Consider the following 19,293-nt stretch of genomic DNA (forward strand, 5'->3'; position numbering starts at 1 on the left):
ATGTAAAATGAAAGAGCACGTTTTGGGTCCAGACGATGGAGCCGCTCTTCATCCTTTGAAGGATGCGGAGGCGGGAAGAAGGAAGGGAGGGTGATGGACTGCCCGATGTGAAAGGCCGAAACAACCTTGGGCAGGAAAGAAGGTCTAGTCCTCAGAACCACCTTATCAGGATGAATGGACAGGAAAGGAGGTTGGACAGAAAGAGCCTGGAGCTCACTCACTCTCCTGGCAGAGGTGATGGCAACCAGGAAAGCCGTCTTTAAAGTCAGGAGACGGAGAGGACAAGAATGAAGGGGCTCAAAGGGAGCACACATTAGAAAGGTTAGAACCAGGTTCAAATCCCACTGAGGCATCACAAACGGAACAGGTGGAAACATGTGAGTGATGCCTTTCAAGAATCGAGTTACAATCGGGGATTTGAACAAAGAAGGCTGATCAGGAAGCCTCAAAAAGGCTGAAAGGGCAGAAAGGTAGCCCTTGATAGTGCCCAGAGCAGAGCCCTGCTGGGCAAGAGAAAGAAGAAACAGAAGAACCTCCGAAAGAGGGGCAGAAAGAGGATCCACAGCCTTTGCTGTGCACCATGCCACAAATCTGTTCCACCGACAGGCGTATACCGACTTAGTGGAGGGACGCCTGGCTGCCAGAATAACATCACAGACTTCAGGAGGCAAGTCAAATGGCCTCAACTGCCGCCGCTCAATCTCCAAGCATGGAGGTGGAGACTGGACAGGTTTGGGTGGAAGACCGTCCCCTGCTGCTGCGACAGAAGGTCCTCCTGAAGGGGCAGGCGGATCGGGGGACCGACTGACATGTTGAGTAGCTCGGGATACCAGTATCTTCGAGCCCAGTCCGGAGCCACAAGGATAACTTGGGCCCGGTTGCGCCTGATCTTCTTCAGCACTCTGGGCAGAAGTGGTATAGGCGGAAAGGCGTATAACAGACCGCAACTCCACTCGCGCCGAAAGGCGTCGCCGTGCGAGTGCCGTCTTGGAAACTCCAACGCGCAGAACTGATGACATTGCGCGTTCTCTTCGGTGGCGAATAGATCTAACCAAGGCTCTCCCCATTGCAGAAAGATGCCTTGCGCCACGTCCGAGTTCAGACGCCATTCGTGATCCATCGAGCACCGACGGCTGAGTTCGTCCGCCCTGGCGTTCAGAGAACCTGCCAGGTGTTGAACCGTCAGAGTCACGCCCTGATGTTCCAGCCATTGCCAGAGGCGCAGAGCCTCCTGGCAAAGGGTCCACGACCCCACACCGCCCTGTTTGTTGCAGTACCACATGGCGGTGGTGTTGTCGGTGAACACCTGCACCACACTCCCGTTGACAAAGGGGAGGAATGCCTTCAGTGCCAGACGAATCGCCCGCAGCTCCAATAGGTTGATATGGAGCCGGGACTCCGCCAGAGACCAGATGCCTCTGATCTCTGCCTCTCCCAAGTGGCCACCCCAGCCCAGGAGGGACGCGTCCGTCACGACAACGTGCTCCGGTTGGGGAAGGGAGAGGGACTTGCCCCTGACCCAATCGCGGTCCGTAAGCCACCACTGCAGTTGTCTCGCAGTGCCCTCCGAGATCAAGACGTGGTCGGACAAGTTGCCCTGATGCTGGGCCCACTGAAACTTCAGGTCCCACTGCAGAGCCCGCATCCGCCACCGAGCGTGATGCACCAGAAGGATGCAGGAAGCCATCAGTCCCAGCAGCCGCAGCGTCAACCTGACCGAAACCCGGGATAGCGGCTGAAAGATGGGAATCAAAGCCTGAATATCCCGAACCCGCCGTTCCGGAGGATAAACCCGAAACTGCGCCGAGTCCAGAACCGCTCCGATGAAAAGGAGCTTTTGAGAGGGACACAGGTGTGATTTCGGCACATTGATGGAGAACCCCAGGTCGTGCAAGAGGTCTGCCGTCATCTGAAGGTGGTGGACGACTGTCTGGGGCGAGCCCGCCTTCAACAACCAGTCGTCTAGGTAGGGGAAGACTGAAACCCCCAACCTGCGCAGGTGGGCTGCGACCACCGCCATCACCTTTGTGAACACCCGTGGGGCGCTGGTAAGGCCGAAGGGGAGCACGATAAACTGAAAATGCTCCTGGCCTACCGTGAACCGCAGGTAACGCCGGTGGGCCGGCAGGACGGGGATGTGAAAATAGGCGTCCTGCAAGTCCAACGCTACCATCCAGTCTTGTGGGTCTAGAGCAGCCAAGACCTGAGCTAACGTCAACATCTTGAACTTCTCCTTCCGGAGGAAGCCGTTGACGTTCCTTAGATCCAAGATAGGACGTAGGCCCCCCTTGTCCTTCTTGGGCACCAGAAAGTAGTGGGAATAACAACCACGCCCTACTTCTGGCCCAGGAACGCGCTCGATGGCCCCCTTGGCCAAGAGGGCCGTAACTTCCTCCTGCTGAAGTGTCAAGTGGTCCCCCGACACACGGTGGTTCTGCGGTGGCATGGCTGGAGGAGAGGTCTCGAAGGGGAGGGAGTAGCCCCTTCGGACGATTTGCAGCACCCACCTGTCCGAAGTGATCGTGCGCCAGTGAGCGTGGTGATGGCGAACCCTGCCACCCACTGGCGTCACATGGGGCCGAAAGCACGGACTAGGAGGATTTTGGGGTAGATGCTGCGGGGGAGGGTGTGGTCTGACCCCGCCGTTGTCCCCGACCGCCACCACGGCGGTTTCCACGGCCGCCACCGCGTTGGAAAGATTGTTGCGGCGCGTGGCTGGCAGCACGTGTGGGGGCAACCCCTTCCTTGGCCACGAAAGGGACGAAACGAACCCGGTTGCTGACGCTGGGTCGAGAGACCCAAGGACTTGGCCGTGACCCTGGAGTCCTTGAAGCGTTCCAGCGCGTGGTCCGCTTTGTCACCGAACAGGTGACAGCCATCAAACGGCATGTCCATCAGGGTATTCTGGACATCAGCCGAAAAATTGGCGGATCTCAGCCAGGCGTGGCGACGAATCGCCACCGTCGTAGACATAGCTCTGCCCAGCGAGTCGGTCGTATCAAGACCACACCGAATTGAATATTTCGCCGCATCTCGGCCTTCAGCCACAGCCTGACCGAGCTTTGCCCGCACCTCCATGGGGCATTCTGGCAGCAGCTCCGCGACCGTATCCCACACAGAGTGGGTGTAGCGGCCCAAGAGGCAGGCGGTGTTGCAAGACCGCAGGCCCAAACTAATGGACGAGAAGACCTTTTTGCCAAACTGGTCATACCTCTTGGATTCCCGGTCGGGCGGGGCCGACGGGAATGCGGACTGGGAGGTCGAGGCCTGGATCACCAGACTCTCAGGAGTGGGGTGGGTAGACAGGTACTTGGGGTCGTCCGGACAAGGACGGTGGCGCCTGGCCACGTTCCGATCAACAGGCGCACCTGAAGCGGGCCTGGACCACGTGCCCAACAGAACGTCAGACAAGGCTTCATTAAACGGCAGCAGTGGCTCCAGTGGGCATGACTGCGGTTTGAAGACCTCGGTGAGGATGTTAGGCCTCACGGCCGCGACGGGGAGCTCAAGGTGTAAGGCCTTGGCAGCCCTCATCAGCACCACAGAATAGGCAGCTCCCTCCACCGATGCCACGGTTGGAGGAGAGATCAAACCAGGGTTAGGAGAGTCGTCCAAACCACTGGCATCCCCCAAGTCACCTGTCCAGTCCGGGTCATACTGGCACTCGCGAGCCAGAGGGTCCTCGGACCCCTCCCAACCTTCACCGTACTCCTCATCCTCTCCGTATTCGGAGTCAATGATGAAGACCGGCTCCTCGGGGTTCATGGGCCCCATCGGCGCCGGGACCGGCGTCGTGCGACGCCCGTCCGGCGCCGCGTCCGGCGTCGGAGAAGGTAAGGGGACGGCGCCGCCCGGAGCCGGCGTCGGAACCCCACCGCCGGCCGGAACCGGCAGTGGAGAACCGGCGCCGCGCGGGGGCGGCGTCGGGGGTAACCCCGATGGCAACGGCGCCGGGGAGGCCGGAAGACCAGCCGGCGCCGATCCCGAAGGCCCCTGCGGCGCCGGGGTCGGAGCCGTCGGCGGCGCCGGGGCCGGAGCACCCGACGGCGCCGAGGCAGGGACACCCGAACCGCTAGGGCCCCCAGACGGTAGCACTGGGCCCGAAGGCGCCGTAGGCCCCGTCGGAGAAGCGAGCGCCCTCATGGCCATGAGGAACGCCTCGATCTCCTCAGGCGTCGCGCCATGCCCAGGGACCGGAGGGTATGAGGCAGGCCGCGCCGGCGACTCTCGCGGAGCCGCGGGGTTGGGGTCACCCGAGCCCCCGGCCGCATCGCGCGAGCGTCGGGGGGAGTCGGGGGTACGATGACGACGCCCCGACTTCTTGTGCTTCTTACCTGACGAGCCTGACGAGTGGTGTCGACTTCCGGAGCGCCCGGCGCGGCTCCGCGACCGCTCCCTCGAAACGCTCTCTCGACCTCCGGCCGGACCGGGACCGCTCCCGGTCCCGACGTGGGGCCGACACCCGGAGCTCCAGCAGCTTGCGGGACCGCTCCCGCCTAGCCTTGTTGGTAAGGGCCCGGCAGTCGACGCAGGAGTCCACGTCGTGGTCAGGGCCCAGACACCGGAGGCAGAGGTGGTGATGGTCTGTGACCGACATCGTGCGCTCACAGTCATCGCAATTCTTAAACCCAGGCATCCTATCAGGCACCGTAGAGGAAAAAACAATTGAAAAACTTGGTCAAAGACCGGAGTACTGCTCTTCAGATCTGCGTCCACTGGCGCGGAAAAAAGAAGAACTGACGTCAGCGCGCGGAGGCGGCGTCTATGTACTCCAGCGACGTCATCACGGCGCACGACGCCGACGACGGACGCGGAGCCGCAGGGGACGCCTGCAGACGACGCCTACCGACGCACAGGGGTACTGCTACGCAAAAGTTTCCGGATCCAGACTGACGCCTGGGGATATTCTAAGGTAAGGAATCTAACACTAACGTGTTTCTTTCAGATAAAGATAGTCAAAATAGACCAAAAAAGGTAGTCAAAAAGTGACGTCAGCGGCGGCGTTTAAGTACTCCGACGACTTCCTCCCGGTGATCAGGACGCCGACGATGGATGCGGAGCCGAAGAAGACTACCGACGCGCAGGGGTACTGCTGACGAAAACTTTCCGGACCCAGTCAGATGCCTGGGGATATTCTAAGGTAAGGAATCTAACACTAATGCGGTTCTTTCAGATACAAGGGATCTCAGCATTCGGGTTTCGAGTTCAGCATAAGCAGTAGGACTTTGGGAAAATGGCTAGGAGGATTCAATTTACATGATGCAGTCAACAAAACCCGGTATGATACCACCACTGCGCTACAAGGGTGAACCTTGGGGGCAGGGAGTGGGGGCAGCAGTCCCTCTACCACTACAGAAGGCTTGCTTGGTGCACCTCTTAACTTACAGGACCAGTAGAAAGTTAAGGGCTATGCTCACATGCTAGATTAGCAGAAGTCTGGGGCCAATATCTAAAAAAAACAGAAAACAAAAACCGAAAAAAATAAAATAAAACTGAATACCAGATATTGTCAGGAACACAGACAGGTAAGTGGACATGATTGTACACCATGCAGGGGACAATCCCATCCCAGCACCTGCCATGTGTTCAATCCTCATTTTGTGAAACCAGTATGTGCCTCATAAGCAGCCAGGCTCTCCATGTCTTTTTTTATTACATAGACTTTCCTAAATTCAAAAAGGGCCAGTTAGTTTAAATGCGGGTATATTATTATTATTATGAAGCTGACTTGTATTGCATGGACTGCAATGTCCCGGTTAGACTGTTTTCCTTCCTATATTGTCTGTAGGTGCTCAAGACAAGACTAAGACCAAGACAAGTCTGTGAATTAGTGGACATCGGAGTCCAGAGACCTCTCTGCTATAAGAGCTACTGCTTGTGTTGCTGACCACCAAGAAGTAAAGAAGATTCCTGTCACCACTGGTATCAAGTTCTCATTCTTTTTCCACAACAGTGTGCAGTGCAGCATACCTGCTGCACCCTCTTCTAGACAGGGAGACGGTGGTAAGAGGAACACCTGTAGATAAACAATAGAACCACCACTACCAAAACCAAATCAGATGTCTCTCAGAACTGCAGTCAATTATGGGTGTAACCAGTGTCCCTAAATGAAACTGTCCTAGCAAACCGAGCCTTCCGAAGAAACTCAACAGAACTACTGCTACAACTGATCTTCAGGAGGAATGAGCAGAGCAGGATGTTGAGCTCTCTGCAACATCCAGCGTAATCCAGGGAAGGAACAAACAAGTAAGAATAGGCTCATCATGATCACCTTCCATTCCTGGCTCTACTACCATATCCAGCACCGAGTGCATACCTGTACACTGAGAAGAACATAATCGCTGCTGGTACTTTTGCCAACATTGAAGGTATTTTAGCTGGTGTGTCTGCCTTTGTTTTCCCATTTAATACTCTTAACCCACTTGCTACCAGCATGGCTGTTAGGCGCCTCCCATTCTTACTGTACCTGCTGTATATCTGTCTAGAGTATGCCCGTTCAATTATTTCTCTTCTAACCATTCATTGCGCCAGGCTAGCACTAAAATCACCACAAAGCAAAATGATTGTGTTATTGTAGTTTATGTGCTTGTCACTTGGTTTCAAAGCGTTGTCATTATGCTCAAACAAGAATGGAAACTCTTTCTTGATATTTCCCAGCATATCATTTGCGTTGAATATCTCCACTGAGCCTCTGCACCTTCCAATTTAATACTTGATACATTACATCTGGGCACTAGAAAAGACTGAATGGTACCAGACAAGGTTCTGGAAACCCATATAGCAAAACAGCTATTGTCCTCCCTTGTTTGCACTGGCACAACGTAGGATGCATATGAAGAGATTTCTACAGTAACCAATGCTGCTTGAGAACAGCATATTTCATGATCTTTTTAAAACATTAACCAGTCATCATCCTTGACCTTTTGATCAAACGGCAATATCCAAGTAAAAGCTTCTCATGAAGCCACTGCAGATATATTGGCGTTCTCTGCCTTTGATCTGCTCTTGTTCAGTAAAGCTGCACTCGCCAGGAGGGTGGACCATTATGCACTTCTCCTAGTGCACCAGCAGCCCAAGCCCATTCCTCCATGCCACACCGACCTTCCTTTCTTGTACTGATTGGAGCTATGATCTCCTTGGTAGGTTTCCAGATCAGGTTTTACTTTGAACTTCATTATTTCTTCCCATGAGTGCAGTGTAGATTTTCTGGTTCATTGTAATTCGAATATCATGCTATAGATCTTTTCATGGCTGATTTACCTTTCTAACCCAGTTACTAAGGCTGGTAATGTATATCAATACTGAACTTGCTAAAGAGTGCGACGTCTAGACAGGAGCCTCAAATAGTGGATGTCTTCTGAAGTTATACATGCAAGGTCCAGTAGAGACTTCTTTCAAGATGCTGCTTCTATTCAACAGAACCTGGGAACCTTGAGAACAGTGGCAAGGTGTGAAGAGAACTACAGTTTTGTTCCTCTTCATACCTGGTCCTATTACTAAGCCTCCCTCCTTTCCCTTGTACCATTAACAATAACATCTTTGCCCTTTGTGGCAGTGATAAGCCATCTTTTCTGATGGTAGAACTATATCTCCACCTCATATATTGTACACACCATATTTTTCAGGTGCTGCGTTGGCGCTTGACAATTCCCCATCAGTAATGGGCTTTACTAAATTCTTTTGTTCTTGATTGTATAACTAATAAGCCAGATGTTTGGCTTTGTATACAAAACGGCATGGCTCAAATTTGTCAGCTTCCCCCTTAGGTTGGCATTCAGGGATTTTGCAAACTCTGCTTTTGTAAATTAAGATGTTGATGAAAAATACACTTTGTAATTGAGTGGCTGAAGAACAGGAACTGGAATACAAACTAACTGATCTGGAAGTATTGACAAAGCCTTTCATGGGGTGTGGGTGGTCTTTTCATCCAAACCTCAGTTGGCATAAGCCAGGTTGCAAGTCTGTTGCCTTTCCAACTTGATAGGGATTACTGATAGAATTTGATGCACCATTTACTCTAGAACTGGATAAGGGAGTATTATTTCCTATGAACAGGATAGTGCACTTCCTGGTGAGGCATTGTTATCCCACTTACCTTTCACAATGTTTCCCTTGCAGTAACTAATCAGGGACTGAATAACCTAAGGTACCTCACTTAGAGTTGCAAGAATTCGGAACAGTGACAAATGGTTTGTTTGGTGATAAGAAAACACCACGACTTCTGCCACCCTACTATCCACTGCTACAATATGTGTAGCCCCTTCGTGGAACATCACAATTTACAGATATGATTTGGAAGACTGCTAGCTTCGTTCCTCAGCAACCACATCCAGCGTTCCACACATGGACTTCATAAATGGTGATACTCGACGGGAAGGAGGGTTTCCTAATGTTCTTTGTAAGCGTCAGGATCTGGCAGGATGCTGAAGTCACTGCTCCTTGAACGATCCAGCCTAGACAGCAATTGGGACATTCTAGGATTCTAAGGCGGTGGCGTCTTCCTCACTGAGGTACGAAGTATCATTCGGCATAATGCTCAATTACTTATTCTGTTTTCGCCGTCCCCTGCAAGGCAACCGCTTTATCACAATCTGATAAGCTTTAAGTGCCTCAGCAATGCTGCTGGATGGCGAATAGTAATCCTCAGCAGATTGGCAGGATCTTAGTGTATTTCACCCAGCAGACAGTCACATGCTTTATTGATTTTATTACTGCTACATCCTTGCATCACTGATACTAGATAAGCCCGTTTTTTAAATGCTTTTTGGCTGCCAGGGTTTATTAAAACAGCTTTAGTATTATACCCAGACATAAAGAGAAGGATAGAAAAAATGCAGGTGTTTGAGATGGGTAAAAAAAAAAAAAGTTATTTTATTCATTATTAGAGCACGTTCCTGCTGCTCTGCTATTGGTAAAAATGCTGCATGTTGAGTTTGCATGTTCACGTACAAGGAGTGATCTTTGACAACTGAAGTCAGGTCACGTTAGGCTATTCCACCAGCTAAGCTTCCAAATTTTGGTCTGTTTTTATTTACCTTCAGAACAGTGACATTTCTTGTCATTTTCTTTGAGTGGGATTTTGTTCTTCGCATCCGAATTAAGTCACTTTGATTTACAATTGTAACCAATCACCTACCTACAGGGTGTAGCTGAGGTTTAGCTCTAAATGGTTTAATGTTATGCCTCATTACCCCTCTTCCTCCATTTTACTCACCACACTCATATTTGAAGCACACTGTTTTGCAGTCACAGTACTGTTTTATAAAATAGTGTGCTTAATACATTTACGTGGCATGCAGAAACCTTGCTATACAGGTAGCATGCTGCACCATGTAGGGTGTGTAGAAGGAAGTGTGTTGTTTTTGTGTTGATCTTATGTGGGAAGTGTTTCCATGTCATCTACGATTGCCCTCGAGATGCGTTTACTGTGTTATGGGGCACATCACTTAGCAGTGTGATTGATGAGGAAGTGTAAGAGATAGTCATACAGTTTATGGTTTTCAGTAAGCTGGTAGCTTCAATGGGCTCTGCCGGACCCTTTATGGTACTGCTTATGGGCACATTTTTGTCGCAGGTATTTATTTCAATCCTTTACGTTCGATGACAAGTTTGCATTAATACGATATACACTGTCAATTACTTTGGATGCTTTTATTTAGCTGAACCCTCCCTACTCATTAAGCACCATCCATCCCTGCCCCCTACAAATGCCTCTCCATGCATAAAGCCAGGTTCTGAGCTGGGATGGGGCAGTGAGATAAATAACGGTGATGGATCAAGCCCTGATCTTTGGACTGGGTAAGAGTGGTCTGCTCAATTCAGACACTCTGTTCATCACCACCCCCTTTTGTAAATCGATTTTGGCCACTATAGGTGTGGCAGGGTATACTCAGACATGAGTCCCTTTCTCACTGCTCCATCAGGATTCAAGCAAGCCGGGCCGAAGAGGCTGAAATGCCAGAAACCGGTCCCCGGTAGCTTGTCTCCTTTCTGGTAAAGAATTGGCTTGGTAGTTTAGTCTGCCCTGTTCCCATGATGCACTGGGCCAGGGACAGACTGATTTGCATATAGCCAGGTTCTGAGCTGGGATGGGGCAGTGAGATAAATAACGGTGATGGATCAAGCCCTGATCTTTGGACTGGGTAAGAGTGGTCTGCTCAATTCAGACACTCTGTTCATCACCACCCCCTTTTGTAAATCGATTTTGGCCACTATAGGTGTGGCAGGGTATACTCAGACATGAGTCCCTTTCTCACTGCTCCATCAGGATTCAAGCAAGCCGGGCCGAAGAGGCTGAAATGCCAGAAACCGGTCCCCGGTAGCTTGTCTCCTTTCTGGTAAAGAATTGGCTTGGTAGTTTAGTCTGCCCTGTTCCCATGATGCACTGGGCCAGGGACAGACTGATTTGCATATAGCCAGGTTCTGAGCTGGGATGGGGCAGTGAGTTAAATAACGGTGATGGATCAAGCCCTGATCTTTGGACTGGGTAAGAGTGGTCTGCTCAATTCAGACACTCTGTTCATCACCACCCCCTTTTGTAAATCGATTTTGGCCACTATAGGTGTGGCAGGGTATACTCAGACATGAGTCCCTTTCTCACTGCTCCATCAGGATTCAAGCAAGCCGGGCCGAAGAGGCTGAAATGCCAGAAACCGGTCCCCGGTAGCTTGTCTCCTTTCTGGTAAAGAATTGGCTTGGTAGTTTAGTCTGCCCTGTTCCCATGATGCACTGGGCCAGGGACAGACTGATTTGCATATAGCCAGGTTCTGAGCTGGGATGGGGCAGTGAGATAAATAACGGTGATGGATCAAGCCCTGATCTTTGGACTGGGTAAGAGTGGTCTGCTCAATTCAGACACTCTGTTCATCACCACCCCCTTTTGTAAATCGATTTTGGCCACTATAGGTGTGGCAGGGTATACTCAGACATGAGTCCCTTTCTCACTGCTCCATCAGGATTCAAGCAAGCCGGGCCGAAGAGGCTGAAATGCCAGAAACCGGTCCCCGGTAGCTTGTCTCCTTTCTGGTAAAGAATTGGCTTGGTAGTTTAGTCTGCCCTGTTCCCATGATGCACTGGGCCAGGGACAGACTGATTTGCATATAGCCAGGTTCTGAGCTGGGATGGGGCAGTGAGATAAATAACGGTGATGGATCAAGCCCTGATCTTTGGACTGGGTAAGAGTGGTCTGCTCAATTCAGACACTCTGTTCATCACCACCCCCTTTTGTAAATCGATTTTGGCCACTATAGGTGTGGCAGGGTATACTCAGACATGAGTCCCTTTCTCACTGCTCCATCAGGATTCAAGCAAGCCGGGCCGAAGAGGCTGAAATGCCAGAAACCGGTCCCCGGTAGCTTGTCTCCTTTCTGGTAAAGAATTGGCTTGGTAGTTTAGTCTGCCCTGTTCCCATGATGCACTGGGCCAGGGACAGACTGATTTGCATATAGCCAGGTTCTGAGCTGGGATGGGGCAGTGAGATAAATAACGGTGATGGATCAAGCCCTGATCTTTGGACTGGGTAAGAGTGGTCTGCTCAATTCAGACACTCTGTTCATCACCACCCCCTTTTGTAAATCGATTTTGGCCACTATAGGTGTGGCAGGGTATACTCAGACATGAGTCCCTTTCTCACTGCTCCATCAGGATTCAAGCAAGCCGGGCCGAAGAGGCTGAAATGCCAGAAACCGGTCCCCGGTAGCTTGTCTCCTTTCTGGTAAAGAATTGGCTTGGTAGTTTAGTCTGCCCTGTTCCCATGATGCACTGGGCCAGGGACAGACTGATTTGCATATAGCCAGGTTCTGAGCTGGGATGGGGCAGTGAGATAAATAACGGTGATGGATCAAGCCCTGATCTTTGGACTGGGTAAGAGTGGTCTGCTCAATTCAGACACTCTGTTCATCACCACCCCCTTTTGTAAATCGATTTTGGCCACTATAGGTGTGGCAGGGTATACTCAGACATGAGTCCCTTTCTCACTGCTCCATCAGGATTCAAGCAAGCCGGGCCGAAGAGGCTGAAATGCCAGAAACCGGTCCCCGGTAGCTTGTCTCCTTTCTGGTAAAGAATTGGCTTGGTAGTTTAGTCTGCCCTGTTCCCATGATGCACTGGGCCAGGGACAGACTGATTTGCATATAGCCAGGTTCTGAGCTGGGATGGGGCAGTGAGATAAATAACGGTGATGGATCAAGCCCTGATCTTTGGACTGGGTAAGAGTGGTCTGCTCAATTCAGACACTCTGTTCATCACCACCCCCTTTTGTAAATCGATTTTGGCCACTATAGGTGTGGCAGGGTATACTCAGACATGAGTCCCTTTCTCACTGCTCCATCAGGATTCAAGCAAGCCGGGCCGAAGAGGCTGAAATGCCAGAAACCGGTCCCCGGTAGCTTGTCTCCTTTCTGGTAAAGAATTGGCTTGGTAGTTTAGTCTGCCCTGTTCCCATGATGCACTGGGCCAGGGACAGACTGATTTGCATATAGCCAGGTTCTGAGCTGGGATGGGGCAGTGAGATAAATAACGGTGATGGATCAAGCCCTGATCTTTGGACTGGGTAAGAGTGGTCTGCTCAATTCAGACACTCTGTTCATCACCACCCCCTTTTGTAAATCGATTTTGGCCACTATAGGTGTGGCAGGGTATACTCAGACATGAGTCCCTTTCTCACTGCTCCATCAGGATTCAAGCAAGCCGGGCCGAAGAGGCTGAAATGCCAGAAACCGGTCCCCGGTAGCTTGTCTCCTTTCTGGTAAAGAATTGGCTTGGTAGTTTAGTCTGCCCTGTTCCCATGATGCACTGGGCCAGGGACAGACTGATTTGCATATAGCCAGGTTCTGAGCTGGGATGGGGCAGTGAGATAAATAACGGTGATGGATCAAGCCCTGATCTTTGGACTGGGTAAGAGTGGTCTGCTCAATTCAGACACTCTGTTCATCACCACCCCCTTTTGTAAATCGATTTTGGCCACTATAGGTGTGGCAGGGTATACTCAGACATGAGTCCCTTTCTCACTGCTCCATCAGGATTCAAGCAAGCCGGGCCGAAGAGGCTGAAATGCCAGAAACCGGTCCCCGGTAGCTTGTCTCCTTTCTGGTAAAGAATTGGCTTGGTAGTTTAGTCTGCCCTGTTCCCATGATGCACTGGGCCAGGGACAGACTGATTTGCATATAGCCAGGTTCTGAGCTGGGATGGGGCAGTGAGATAAATAACGGTGATGGATCAAGCCCTGATCTTTGGACTGGGTAAGAGTGGTCTGCTCAATTCAGACACTCTGTTCATCACCACCCCCTTTTGTAAATCGATTTTGGCCACTATAGGTGTGGCAGGGTATACTCAGACATGAGTCCCTTTCTCACTGCTCCATCAGGATTCAAGCAAGCCGGGCCGAAGAGGCTGAAATGCCAGAAACCGGTCCCCGGTAGCTTGTCTCCTTTCTGGTAAAGAATTGGCTTGGTAGTTTAGTCTGCCCTGTTCCCATGATGCACTGGGCCAGGGACAGACTGATTTGCATATAGCCAGGTTCTGAGCTGGGATGGGGCAGTGAGATAAATAACGGTGATGGATCAAGCCCTGATCTTTGGACTGGGTAAGAGTGGTCTGCTCAATTCAGACACTCTGTTCATCACCACCCCCTTTTGTAAATCGATTTTGGCCACTATAGGTGTGGCAGGGTATACTCAGACATGAGTCCCTTTCTCACTGCTCCATCAGGATTCAAGCAAGCCGGGCCGAAGAGGCTGAAATGCCAGAAACCGGTCCCCGGTAGCTTGTCTCCTTTCTGGTAAAGAATTGGCTTGGTAGTTTAGTCTGCCCTGTTCCCATGATGCACTGGGCCAGGGACAGACTGATTTGCATATAGCCAGGTTCTGAGCTGGGATGGGGCAGTGAGATAAATAACGGTGATGGATCAAGCCCTGATCTTTGGACTGGGTAAGAGTGGTCTGCTCAATTCAGACACTCTGTTCATCACCACCCCCTTTTGTAAATCGATTTTGGCCACTATAGGTGTGGCAGGGTATACTCAGACATGAGTCCCTTTCTCACTGCTCCATCAGGATTCAAGCAAGCCGGGCCGAAGAGGCTGAAATGCCAGAAACCGGTCCCCGGTAGCTTGTCTCCTTTCTGGTAAAGAATTGGCTTGGTAGTTTAGTCTGCCCTGTTCCCATGATGCACTGGGCCAGGGACAGACTGATTTGCATATAGCCAGGTTCTGAGCTGGGATGGGGCAGTGAGATAAATAACGGTGATGGATCAAGCCCTGATCTTTGGACTGGGTAAGAGTGGTCTGCTCAATTCAGACACTCTGTTCATCACCACCCCCTTTTGTAAATCGATTTTGGCCACTATAGGTGTGGCAGGGTATACTCAGACATGAGTCCCTTTCTCACTGCTCCATCAGGATTCAAGCAAGCCGGGCCGAAGAGGCTGAAATGCCAGAAACCGGTCCCCGGTAGCTTGTCTCCTTTCTGGTAAAGAATTGGCTTGGTAGTTTAGTCTGCCCTGTTCCCATGATGCACTGGGCCAGGGACAGACTGATTTGCATATAGCCAGGTTCTGAGCTGGGATGGGGCAGTGAGATAAATAACGGTGATGGATCAAGCCCTGATCTTTGGACTGGGTAAGAGTGGTCTGCTCAATTCAGACACTCTGTTCATCACCACCCCCTTTTGTAAATCGATTTTGGCCACTATAGGTGTGGCAGGGTATACTCAGACATGAGTCCCTTTCTCACTGCTCCATCAGGATTCAAGCAAGCCGGGCCGAAGAGGCTGAAATGCCAGAAACCGGTCCCCGGTAGCTTGTCTCCTTTCTGGTAAAGAATTGGCTTGGTAGTTTAGTCTGCCCTGTTCCCATGATGCACTGGGCCAGGGACAGACTGATTTGCATATAGCCAGGTTCTGAGCTGGGATGGGGCAGTGAGATAAATAACGGTGATGGATCAAGCCCTGATCTTTGGACTGGGTAAGAGTGGTCTGCTCAATTCAGACACTCTGTTCATCACCACCCCCTTTTGTAAATCGATTTTGGCCACTATAGGTGTGGCAGGGTATACTCAGACATGAGTCCCTTTCTCACTGCTCCATCAGGATTCAAGCAAGCCGGGCCGAAGAGGCTGAAATGCCAGAAACCGGTCCCCGGTAGCTTGTCTCCTTTCTGGTAAAGAATTGGCTTGGTAGTTTAGTCTGCCCTGTTCCCATGATGCACTGGGCCAGGGACAGACTGATTTGCATATAGCCAGGTTCTGAGCTGGGATGGGGCAGTGAGATAAATAACGGTGATGGATCAAGCCCTGATCTTTGGACTGGGTAAGAGTGGTCTGCTCAATTCAGACACTCTGTTCATCACCACCCCCTTTTGTAAATCGATTTTGGCCACTATAGGTGTGGCAGGGTATACTCAGACATGAGTCCCTTTCTCACTGCTCCATCAGGATTCAAGCAAGCCGGGCCGAAGAGGCTGAAATGCCAGAAACCGGTCCCCGGTAGCTTGTCTCCTTTCTGGTAAAGAATTGGCTTGGTAGTTTAGTCTGCCCTGTTCCCATGATGCACTGGGCCAGGGACAGACTGATTTGCATATAGCCAGGTTCTGAGCTGGGATGGGGCAGTGAGATAAATAACGGTGATGGATCAAGCCCTGATCTTTGGACTGGGTAAGAGTGGTCTGCTCAATTCAGACACTCTGTTCATCACCACCCCCTTTTGTAAATCGATCTCCATGCATAAACGTCACACATTCCTGACCCTCAAACTCCACTGATCCCTAAACTTTTTAACCCTAAACTCTACCCATCTCTGAACAATAAAAACCCCTCGCCACACCTAAACTCCACCCATTGCTAATCCCTTACATTTTTACTCCTAAACTCTCCCCATTTCTGTATCTAAAACTCCCTCACTACTGCTAAAACACTACTCATCCCTGAACCCTAAAAAACCCTTGCAACTTTTCTACATATAAACTCCTCCTATCCATGAACCCTTTAAAACCCCTCACACTCTTAACTTCACTCATGCCTGATCTCTAAAAACTCCTCATCACCTCTAAAAGCCCACCCACCAGCGCAACGAACCCCAGCCAAGCGGCCACCAACCTCACGAAGTGGATCAGCGACTGCGCAGACGACCTCGCCCCTCTGAGGACCCCGCCTAGCAGACCCGGCAGCAAGAAAGCCCCTTGGTTCACCGACGAACTCAAGTGCTCCAAGAAGAACTGCAGAGCCCTTGAGAACACCTGGCGCAGAGACCCCACCCCGGACAACATGAGTGCCCTCAAACTCGCCACACGAAAACACCACCAACTGATTCGCACCACCAAGAAGACGGCATTCAAGGAACGACTGGACAAAACGCACACAACAGCAAGGAACTCTTCAACATCGTTAAGGAGCTCTCCAACCCCAACGCCGGAAACAACGACATCACCCCTTCGCAAGACCTCTGCAACTCCCTCGCCTCCTACTTCCACAACAAGATCGCGGACATACACAACAGCTTCAGCACGCAACCGACGCACGCCACAACCGAACCACCGCCCCCCACCACCACCCTCCGCGCCTGGAACACGATCAGCACTGAAGACACCATCCGCTCGATGAACTCCATCCACTCCGGATCTCCGACCGACCCCTGCCCCCACCACGTCTTCAACAAAGCTGACGTTATCATCGCACCCCACCTACGGGACATCATCAACACCTCCTTCAACACCGCTACCTTCCCGGAGAGCTGGAAGCACGCAGAACTCAGCGCCCTATTGAAGAAACCATCAGCCGACCCCATCGACTTCAAGAACTACAGACCCATCTCGCTGCTCCAGTTTCCCGCAAAAGTCATCGAGAAGACCGCCAACAAGCAGCTGGCCGCCTTCCTCGAGACGATTGGATCCCTCGACCTCTCGCAGTCTGGCTTCCGAGCCAACCACAGCACCGAGACCGCCCTGATCGCAGCAACCGATGACATCCGAGCCCTGCTCGACAACGGAGAAACGCCGGCCCTCATCCTCCTAGACCTCTCTGCGGCCTTCGACACAGTCTGCCACCGCACCCTAATACAGAGCCTCAGCAACGTCGGAATCCAGGAGAAGGCACTGGAGTGGATCATCTCCTTCCTCGCCGGTAGGACACAGAGAGTCCGCCTCCCCCCGTTCAGATCAGGAGCCACCAAAGTCATCTGCGGCGTTCCTCAAGGCTCCTCGCTCAGCCCAACCCTCTTCAACATCTACATGAGTCCCCTCGCAGCCATCGCACGCCAGCACAACCTCAACATCATCTCCTACGCCGATGACACCCAGCTGATCCTCTCCCTCACCAACGACCCCGCCACCGCCAGAGCTAACCTACACGAAGGGATGAAAGAGGTAGCCGAATGGATGAAGAACAGCCGCCTGAAACTGAACTCTGATAAGACGGAAGTCCTCATCTTGGGATCCTCACCCTCCGCCTGGGACGACTCCTGGTGGCCCCCCGCCCTAGGCAGCGCACCCAAACCAACGGACCACGCACGCAACCTGGGCTTCATCCTGGACTCCTCCCTCTCCATGACCAGACAAATCAAAGCCGTCGCCTCATTGTGCTTCAATACCCTATGCATGCTACGCAAGATCTTCCGGTGGATCCCCACCGAGACCAGGAAGACGGTCACCCAGGCACTCGTCACCAGCCGACTGGACTACGGCAACTCCCTCTACGCCGGAACCACCGCCAAACTCCAGAAGAGACTCCAGTGGATCCAGAACGCCTCAGCACGACTCATCCTGGACATCCCCCGCCGCAGCCACATCTCCGGACACCTGAGAGACCTGCACTGGCTCCCGGTCAACAAGCGAATCACCTTCAGTCTCCTCACCCACGCACACAAAGCCCTGCACAACCAAGGCCCAGGATACCTCAACAGCCGCCTCAACTTCTACGCTCCCAAACGCCAGCTTCGATCGACAAACCACACCCTCGCCGCCGTCCCACGCATCCGAAGAGCCACCACAGGGGGAAGGTCCTTCTCCTACCCCGCCGCCAAGACCTGGAACTCCCTCCCGACCCACATCCGCCTGACCCAGGACCACCTCGCCTTCAGGAAGCAGCTCAAGACCTGGCTATTCGAGCAGTAGCGGACCCCCCCTCCCCTAGCGCCTTGAGACCCCCCGGGTGAGTAGTGCGCTATACAAATGCTTTGATTGATTGATTGATTGATCCCTGAATTCTAAAAAACACTCGTCCCTAAACTTCGCCCATCCTTGAACTCAACATACTTTCACTACCCCTTATCTTCACTGAAGTGTACGAGTTTGGAAAAAATTATCTTTCCTTTAACTTTCGATTTATTTGAATTTCCCTAAAGTTGGTTTTCCATGGCTAGGTTTCCGCGAATGTGATTTCTCAGTTTTTATTTTTCTACTAATTTACATGAGGAAGCAGAAAGGCCCAGGGAGTGCCTTGATCCTACTGACTTTGAAGCTCTATAGGGACAAATCTGCTTTGTCCTCAAAAAGATGGGAACCATCAAATGGCGTGTCCACAAGGCTCGCCTGAGTGTCCCATGAAAATCCACTGAAAAGCAGCCAGGCGTGCCAGCGAAGCGACACACTGGTGCCTATGGCTCTCCCAAGAATCAGTTGATCCAACCAGCAACAGAATTTGTCATATTATGGCCGCTCTGCATAGCCTGTGAAAGCATAGCACTGGCTTCATCTTTAACAATCGGCAGAACCTGACCAAGTTCCATAAAGTGTCAGAGTAGCTGCAGAGGAGTCAGCTGGTGCAAACAAAATGAAGAGCCAAGTTTGCGGAAGAAAAGATTATTTTTCCAGAGTTCTCCTTTACTTTTGATTCCCTGTAAGGGAAGCAGTGGGGAACAATTTTAGTTAGATTTTGGCGACTCAACCGGTATCACTAGACTTTCTGAAGTAGGGTGATAAGTGAGGAAATATGGATCACCTAGAGCAGGGTGATGTGCCTGGCAACCATTCGACTGACAGTGAGGTCTTAGCAGGGTTTGCCCAGGTCCTCAAACGTATGTCTGTAAGGTCTTCATTAAAGAGAAGACGAGACTCGGACTAATTGAAATGTATGTTACACAATATTACGCAACATTTGTTCGAAGCCTTTTAAACAAAGCCTTTGAAAGGAGAAACAAAGTCTGCGCACTCCATACAATATTTTGAGGACCACAGTCCAATAGTTGCAGTGCTTTGCGATGACGCTTGGTCCTTCATCTGGCCTTTGTTATTAGTGTTATGGTTGTTAAGATTACTAAGATGGCTGTGATGGCCAATCACAATGTCAAGGATCCTTTGAATGTTATA

General features: G+C 51.5%; 1 protein-coding gene across 1 annotated transcript in view; it reads right to left on the reverse strand.

The window, feature by feature from the left end:
• NUGGC (nuclear GTPase, germinal center associated) overlaps positions 1-19,293 on the reverse strand; it is a 1,233,257-nt gene that overhangs the window by 50,913 nt on the left and 1,163,051 nt on the right. The window lies entirely within an intron of this gene.

This window comes from Lissotriton vulgaris, chromosome 4_1 (genome assembly GCF_964263255.1).
Source record: "Lissotriton vulgaris chromosome 4_1, aLisVul1.2, whole genome shotgun sequence".
Taxonomy (NCBI): domain Eukaryota; kingdom Metazoa; phylum Chordata; class Amphibia; order Caudata; family Salamandridae; genus Lissotriton; species Lissotriton vulgaris.